At 53.2% G+C, this 8,996-nt stretch overlaps 1 pseudogene; it reads left to right on the top strand.

The window, feature by feature from the left end:
• Positions 1–6,649: 6,649 nt before the first annotated feature.
• LOC109260070 (sec1 family domain-containing protein 1-like) lies at positions 6,650–7,887 on the top strand (annotated as a pseudogene).
• The last annotated feature ends 1,109 nt before the right edge of the window (positions 7,888–8,996 follow it).

Genomic DNA, 8,996 nt, shown 5'->3' with positions numbered 1-8,996 from the left:
TCAATATATCTCCGGAGGCAAGGGAAACAAAAGCAAAAATGAACTATTGGGACCTCATCAAGATAAAAAGCTTCTGCAGAGTGAAGGAAACAGTCAACAAAACCAAAAGGCAACCGATGGAATGGGAAAAGATATTTGCAAATGACATACCAGATAAAGGGTTAGTATGCAAAATCTATAAAGAACATAACCAAACTCAACACCTGAAAAACAAATAATCTAGTGGAAAAATGAGAAGACATGAATAGGCACTTTTCCAAAGAAGACATCCAGATGGCCAACAGGCACATGAAAAGATGCTCAACATTACTCATCATCAGGGAAATACAAATCAAAGCCACACTGAGATACCATCTCACACTGGTCAGAGTGGCTAAAATGAACAACTCGGGAAACAACAGATGCTGGTGAGGATGTGGAGAAACGGGAACCCTCTTGCACTGTTGGTAAGAATGCAAACTGGCGCAGCTGCTCTAGAAAACACTGTGGAGTTTCCTTAAAAAATTAAAACTAGAACTACCGTATGACCCAGCAATAGCACTGCTAAGAATTTACCCAAGGGATACAGGAGTGCTGATGCATAGAGGCACATGTACCCCAATGTTTATAGCAATGCTTTAAATAATAGCCAGATTATGGAGAGAGCATAAATTTCCATCAACTGACTAATGGATAAAGAAGATTTGGTTGATATATACAATGGAATACTAATTGGTAATAAGAATGAAATCTTGCCATTTGCAGCAACATGGATGGAACCAGAGGTATTATGCTGAGTGAAATAAGTCAGCCAGAGAAAGACACATATTTTTTCACTCATATGTGGATCTTAAGAAACATAACAGAAGACCATGGAAGAAAGGAAGGGGAAAAATAGTTACAAACAGAGGGAGGGAGGCAGACCACAAGAGACTCTTAAATACAGAGAACAAACTGAGGGTGGAGGGGGGATGTGGGAGAAGGGAAAGTGGGTGATGGGCACTGAGGGAGGGCACTTATGAGGATGAGCACTGGGTGTTTATGCAAGCCAGTTTGACAATAAATTACATTCATAAAAAATGATGCTTATAAAATAACAAAAAAAAAGTGATGAGCACATTCAGCACCCCCCAACTTCCCTCGTTCCCTTTTGTCACCCACTGGCTGCCCAGCATCAGGTGCTCTGCGTGCAGTCGCCATGATGTACTTCGACTTCCTAGAACGTCATGTGAACAGAGTCCTGCCATTGGTACTCACTTTGGCTTCTCTTCCTCAAAATAAGGGTTTTCACCTCATCCATAGAGTTGCGTATCTGTGGCTCACCCCTCTGGTGCTGAGCAGGTGCGTGTGTGGACGGACCGCAGCTTGTTGATCCAGTGAGCTGGGGATGGACGTTCGGTTATTTCCGGTCTCGCTCATGACAAACAGAGCTGCTCGTTTGTAGAGGTGTTTGCTTTTTATTTTTTATTTTTTTTAATATTTTTTTTAATGTTTATTTTTAAGAGAGAGAGAGAGAGAGAGAGCATGAGTGGGAGAAGGGCAGAGAGAGAGGGAGACAGAATCTGAAGCAGGCTCCAGGCTCTGAGCCGTCAGCACAGAGCCAGACGCATGGCTCGAACTCACAAACTGTGAGATCATGACCTGGGCGCGAAGTCGGACCCTGGACCGACCCAGGTGCCCCTGTAGAGGTGTTTTTATTGTAGGCATTTGCTCTCAGTTTCCCCGGTGAGAATGTGGGAATGAACTGGCTGGGTTGCATGCATGTGTGTGTGTGTGAGAGAGAGAGAAGGAGAGAGAGAGAGACCGTCTGAGCAGCCGCCATACTGTTTTCTGGAATCGTACCATGTCACAGGATCACTCGCAGGGCATGAGACCTCTGGTTGGTTCACACCCTCAGCAGCACTCTGTCACAGGTCTGAGATGTTGGCCGTTCTAATAAGCGCGCAAGGGTATGTTAAAACACCTTTCTGGGGTATAATGTACATACCACACATTCAAGGATTTTTAGTAAGTTTAAAGAGTTGCAGAGCGCCGCCACAATCCAATTTTGGAACGTTTGATCTGTGGTCTACTTTTGCCGTATTTTCGTAAAAGGTACAAGGCTTCTGGTTGATACTCAATTTGTATATGAGTGTCCAGTCTTTCCAACACCATTAGTTGCACAGACTATACTTACTCCATGGGATTACTATTCAACTTTGTAAAGAGTGAGTTTCCATGGTATTGCGGGTCTGTTTCTGGATTGTAGATTTTGTTCCCTCAATTACATTCCTACTCTCTGTCGATACCTCGCTCTCTTGATTCCTGTAATTTTATATGAATTACTAAGATTGGCTAGAGCATCCTTCCAACTCTTTCTTCCTCAAAATTGTTCTGATTGTTCTCTTCCTTTGCCTTTTCGTATGAATTTTAGGATCAGCTTGTCACTCCCTACACATGACTCCTGTGAGAATTTATTGTTCTGCGTGATACACATAGGTTGTTTGGGGAAGAAGACGTCCCTACTCCCGCGTCCTCAAATACGTGAGCGTGGGTGCTCAGTCGGCAGACGGGGGTGGCCCTGGGGATCCGGCAGGAGGACCGAGTGGGTCTGCTCCCCAAATCAGCAGGCCTGAGCGGCCAGCACACAAGGCCTCATGTCACTTGTCCTCGGGCAGAATTGCCTTCGTTGACCCGACGTCCGGGGCAGGTGCTTCAGGCTGTGTCTGGGTGCAGGCCCGCGGGGGTCTCCAGCAGGGAAGTGAATCGGGGAGGATCAAGGGAAGGAGACAGTGGCCCAGTTGATAGAAGAACCACAGGCTGCCGGGACATTCAGTCCACAGACCCGATTGCGCCCAGGTGCACGTTTCTCTATTTCCCATAACCGGACTCATTGTATGTTTGAGCCGATGTTATGACTGATGCGAACAATGTAATTTAGCAATTTCTAAGGGAATTCAGACAAGATCCAAGTAACGTTGCAGGGGGCGTAGTGGGAGCTTTGCGAAAAAACCCCAGGAGCTACCCGCAGCCGTGACCCTGAACAGGAGTGTGGGCGCTCAGGCAGCAGGAGGTGCCGTGTCCACTGCTGGAGCCCAAGGTGGGGACCCTCCCTGCCCCTGCCCTGCCCCGGCTGTGCCCCTGCTGAGAGCAGAGTGGACAACTGTAGTGGGGGGGGGGGGGGGACGGGACCGTGGGGTCTCGACCCTGCAGCCTGAGAACCCTTCTCGGGTCCCCGGTCCTGACTCCCTCCTAAGTCCAGCCTCTGTGTCAGGATGTTCATGACAGGGAAGGTGTAGAGGGAACTTTCCAGAGCCTCTCTGGACCCCATGATGGAAACGGTGCAGCCAGGAGACAAGGCCACAGGTGTCCCTGTGCACAGGGCACATCCACTGCCGGGGCCACGCTGAAGGGTGCGCGTGTGCCCTGGGGTCACTCACACATCCCAGCGTGTGATATCAAAACATTGGGGTCCTCCAGGACCAAAAGCGGGAGCGTGCAGCGCACTCTGGGACAGCGCTCGATGGCAGGCCCTGCAGAGACTAGCTGGTCGTGCAGATGTGTCATTTACACCCGGGGTCTCTGCTGGGTGTGGAGTGACAGGGGCAGGTGGTGAAATGTGCTTTATAACACGGTTGCATCTAGGTGTGAGGAGGGGTGTATATATTCCACGCGGTAGGCGTGTGCTCTTTTTCGACCGAAGCGGAATTGACACGGTGCTGTGTTAGCCAAGTGTGCGACGACGTGGTGATTCAGCAGTTCTGCGCGCTACCGGGCGCTCACCGTGGGAAGCGTCGGCACGGCTGTCACCAGACGGCGTTGTTCCGGGCTTCTTGACCGGATGCCCTCCGCTGGGCTTTTCGTCTCCGTGACGTAAGCATATGGAACGCGTCGCGAATTTGCGTGTCCTCCTTGAACGAGGGCCGTGCTGACCCTCTGGACCGTTGCAGTTTCTGAATCTGTGCCTTTTTCTAAGACAAAGTAAAATTAAGAGATGCGGCGTTGATTGCTACGGGTGAGGGGTCTCCGATGGTGGAACTGTGGGTGGGCGGCTTCTCGGACCCCCTGCCTCGCCTGCTCTCCTCTGCGGTGCCGTCGATACGCGTTCCTTGTGCAGCTCTGAGAAGTTGGCTGTGCCTGCTGGCCCCTTCGTCCCTGGGCACGTGTCTTGGTGAGAATGGCCCCTGAATGTCCCCGTCGTGGTGAAACGCACGTCGACGTGTCTCGCCGGCCCCGCAGACCCGCGAAGACAACCCAGGCGGCGCTCATCCCGAACAAGTCGTCTGCACGCGCGGTGAATTTCAGAGTGTCTGAAAGTTCCGTGGTCTCGTCCGTGCACACACTTTAGTTTGCCTTATGTTTTTGTGCATGGACAGAAAGTCTCCGAGTGAATTATCCCCAGATGTTTGTGCTTACCCGTGAATAGGTTAATTCCCTTTGTATCAATCATTTCATCCCACAAGAATTCCATTTAAAAACTCTCTGATGGGCAACTGGCAGGAGTTGGGTTCCCCTATTCACCCTGTGAGTGGCCAAGGGGCGGAGCATCCGGGGGCGGGGCTGAGCCAGAGGGGTGGGGTCAGGTGGGTCAGCCAGGCCAGGCTGAGGGCGGGGCAGGCAGGAGGGAGAGAGGTGGGGGTAGGGCAAAGCCTTGGGGCAAACCAGAGTGTGCAGCAGGGTAGGAAGGTGGGGCCACACAGGGAGTAGAGCCTGTGAGGTGGGTGGGGCCCGGCACGGGGGTGTGGCTGGAGTAGAGGGTCTCGGCTGGATAAGGATTGGGTCGGGTCAGAGGGTGGCGCCAGATAGGAGGGGCTGTGCTCTGTCGGTGGGTGGAGCCTTGCCGTGGGCGGAGTTAGGTTGGAGGGGGCGGGGCAGTTTATAGGGACTGCAGTAGGGAGGTCATGCCAGAGAAGGTCGGATCAGAGGCCAGGGCCAGACAGCAAGGTGGGGTCATGCTGGTGGGTGGAGTCGGGTCTGAGGGCAGGCCTGGTTGGTGGGCGGGGGTGAGGAGAGTTTCCTGACTACATAACGGAGGGAGGGTGGTAATAGAGGAGAAGGGTGGGGGCAGGCCCGGTGGCTTGGCTGGAGCAGAGAGTTGGGCCATGCATCGTGGGAGGAGTTGGGTCAGGAGGCGGGGCCAGGCCGGAGGGTGGGGCCCACAGCCCTTCCCTGGGGATGGCACCTGTGATGTGAGGACCACCTCAGAGGGTCTCCCAGTTTCTGTCCTGGCATCTCCTTCGCTGGACCTCAGGGAAAGGGGCGGGGGAATCACACTGCTGTCTCAGCACATGCGCAGCAGCTGCCTGCAGGCACATCCCCCCAGCCCCTATTCCACTCCTTCACTGCTCATTCACTCTTGCCCTTAGGAAATCGTAAAGCTGAGTTTAATAGTATCCTTTTTATTTTTATTGAATTTGAGACTCCTAAGATTTTATTCTTAGGAAATCCCTGAAGTGTGTTTTATGCTTATCTTTTTATTTGAAACTATTCTTGCAAAATGTCCGTTGCTGTTTTGTGGGCATATATTTTAAACACACATCAACAGCCCTGTGTTATATCTTTCATTCTGTTTATGACACTTGTTTTTACAAATGACTGTTTGGCACACGTGCTCCCATGGCTAACCTTACAGGAGCTCCGTGGTTCAAACCGGCGTCGTCCTCCGAGGCTCGCCCTCCCCGGGCTCCCTCTCCACTGTCCCAGGAGACCAGGAGGTGGCGGCCCCCACAACACGCTCAGGGAAGCCCCTGCTGCACGTCCCTGTGGGGCCGGGTCCACATCTCCCTAGGCGCGTGCTGGAAGGACAGGACCGCGAGCCCCTGGCCCCACCTCCTCTCCCACAGACCCGAGGGTCCCACACACCCGCCAGCCAGACGCCGCGGGCCGCGAGGAGACCCCGGGCGGGGCGCGACAGTTCTCATCACAGAGACCTCTTCTCCACGGGGGCCACCCCCGTGCGCAGGTCAGGTGCACATCCGAACATGCAGCCGATACTGCAGAGGGACAGGATAGGGACACACCCACGTCATCCCAGGCAGTTTCCTGGAGAGAGACACGCGATGCCGGTTATAGTTTGATTTCGGATGAAGGACGGAGAAAGTTCCCTCTATCTGGGTCCCCTGCGGTGTGCTCCTAAACACGTGGGGTCTGTTGGGAGGGGATGGGCACGTGGACGGGCTCCACCGCTGGTGATGCCCCCTGAGCCCCCGAACGCAGCCCACCCGGGTGGGGTGGGGGTGACCCCAGAGTGACAGGAGCCAGGGGGAGGGAAAAGCACTCAGATGATCCATGAGACCATGGTCCTGCGGCTCCTGTGTCCCTGGAAGATTCTGAGTGTGTGGGAACAAGCTGGAGCCCGCGGTTCGGGGGTGAGTGTGGCGGAGAAGCGGGTGTTCAGCGTGCAAAGGCCTGGCGCGTGTTGGCGTGTTTCAGTGCTGACGGGGATCCAGGAGAGCAGGTGGGGCCGCAGGGGAGGGGCGGTGTGGGAGTGCAGCTTCAGGGAGATGAAGAATTCTGTGTGGGAGGAAAGAGGTAGAGGTGGGTGGGAGCTTCTGCGTTGATGAACACGTGGAGATCTGGGGAGTGTGGTGTGCCGGGATCAGGCGGGGAAGCCCCGGGCCCTGTCCCCTGCCCTTGCCCTGTGCAGCTGTCTCGTCTGTCTCTTCCTGAGTTGTAGCCTTTATGATAAAACAGTAATCTAGATGTTTGAAGTCAATTCAGTGAGTCATATCATTTATATTTTATTTCTGCTACCTCAATAAGTACACTGGAAGGCACTGCACATGCAGAAGAGGCAGCTTGTGCTGTAACACAAGTAACCAGCGTTTCTGATGCGTATCTCAATTTTCTTCCTTGCATTGTGTAATCAGAAGAAGGAGATGCTTGTAGCGTGTAATTAACAGTCACGATTATTGCAGACACAGAAATGGAAACTGTTGTGGATGCTATTGCTGACAGCCTCTTCTACTTTTTTGTCACACCGGGTCCTGTTCCTACAAGGGTGTGGAGGGGAACGGCAGCAGAAAAGGTCTCAGGGAATCTAGATGAGGAACTCGGGCTGTGTGTGAGACGTCCATGGAACGGTGTCCTTGCAGGGACACAACTGGAGCCGGCCTGTTCAGCCCCCAAGGCCTTGCTCCGTCCTCTTGATGGGGACGCAGATTTGACAGCTCCTTTACACCAGCCCTGGTGCATGATGGACTGATTTCCACATAAACAGAGTTAATCTGGAAGAATCTTTAGGAGCGGAAACTTTTCCAGCCAGTGCTAGACCAGGGAGAAAAAACAAGAAGTCTTGCGATTTAACTCGAGTTGATGAATTCTGGCAGCAACACAAAGGAAGTCCATTGGCAGAAGTTGTGGAATCAGTTTAGCGAGAAGCAGAATCTTACAGAGCACAGGAAATGAGGTCAAATGACTTAAAAGCCTTATGGGCCTGGAGGGGACAATGAAGCAGCCATGAGTGTGCTTTCTGAGAATCCGTCTGGGCTATGTCAGCCGTTGGTTCTTTGCCAAACTCCTTGGAAAACAGACTTCCTGATCTGCATTCAGACGTTGCCACTGCTGTCTGAAAACATATGAAGGCAAGAACACTGGGCATATGTTTTGAATGTGAAGAAAAAACACGGAGCAAAGCTACTCTGGATAGGTCTCTTGTACATGCAATCAGACCATGATGCAGAAACTCCCAGAGGTCCAAGTGCTGCTGCTTCCCTGCCCTGTGGAGGCCCGGCAGGCAGCTTCCGAGGCCGATGTGGGGCGATACAGAAAGCTTCAAGTGACGTCGCATGAAACCTCAACCCCGATAACATAGACAGAGGCTTTGGCTCCCGCCCCCTGGGGCATTATTGCCACCCAGGTGAAGGGCCTCTTGTCCCGAGTCATGAAGACAGGGGACAGCTGGGTGGTGGGGGGAAGGGCAGCTAGAGGACAAACAGCGAAATCTAGGCTTCTCTAGGCAGGGATGAATGAGGCCCTGAGGCAGGACTGTAGGTGCTGAACCCAAATACTATGTGGCAGTGGCAGCTCAGCTCCAGAGAACAAAATCTGTTCCAAGAGGCAACTGCTTCTGTGTTGGGAGAAGGCAACTATACCGAATACCAGAATCTTGTTGACCCCAGCAAGGGGAAACCAGGCAAACACATTTTATATGACTGCAGTGAACATCTTAATGCTCTCATAAAACCTCACAGCTGTCACAGTTTGGACAAGAAAAAGTGGCTGGAGTGTCACCAGCAGGGAGGAGCTCCCAGGTGAGGCTGTCATCTCCTCCCTGGACCCGGATCCCCTCCCACTCAGCTGGTCAGCTACAGCTCTGGGGGGCGGGGTCACCCTGTGCACGCCCCCTTCTCCAGGAGGTGCTCTGTGGCCCTCCTGGCGGTGACCTTTGGATTCCGCTTCAGCTTGAACGAGTCCTCCTGACAGCGTGCGGCGACGTGTCAAAATTACTTTCTCCACCTGACGCGGAAGGTTTGATCTTTGATTCCTCCTCATCCCCAGGACGCCTGCGGGCACGGCGATGTCTTGATTCATCTGTGATTTAACACGGGGATCTCCCAGTGTGGGGAGTTGCATTCTGTGTCACACGTGCAACAGTGCAGGCCACACCCTGCCAAGTAGGACCAGAGTCAGAGCTGCGTTCTAAGGAGCTGTCACTGGGGACGCCTGGGGGCAGGTGCGTCCCTCCTTGGGGACCTGTGCTCAAGGTCCGTCCACAGTGAAACAGCAGTGGCACATCGACTGTGACTGCACGTCTGCGGTTGGGCGTCTGTCATTCATTTCCTCCCCGCTTTGCTGTGGGACACCGCCTCTGCCCTTCGTTGGTTCTCGTGACAGCTTTGGAATTGGTTTCTCCTTGACCCAAGGGTTTGATCACCAGATCTTCACATCCTTCAGGAGACGGAGGAAGCAGCAACTTGGGGACAAAAGATTTCCTAAGTCAGAGCCACCTGGGCAGTGACGTACACGCCGAGTCCCTCGCTGGGCTCTTGGGACAGATAAAGCCAAGCGTGTAGCATTCCCCAAGTCCGAACACACCG

Source organism: Panthera pardus, unplaced genomic scaffold (assembly GCF_024362965.1).
Source record: "Panthera pardus isolate Hobbes unplaced genomic scaffold, ASM2436296v1 HiC_scaffold_14, whole genome shotgun sequence".
Classification (NCBI taxonomy): domain Eukaryota; kingdom Metazoa; phylum Chordata; class Mammalia; order Carnivora; family Felidae; genus Panthera; species Panthera pardus.
This window is presented reverse-complemented; position numbering and strand designations above follow the sequence as displayed.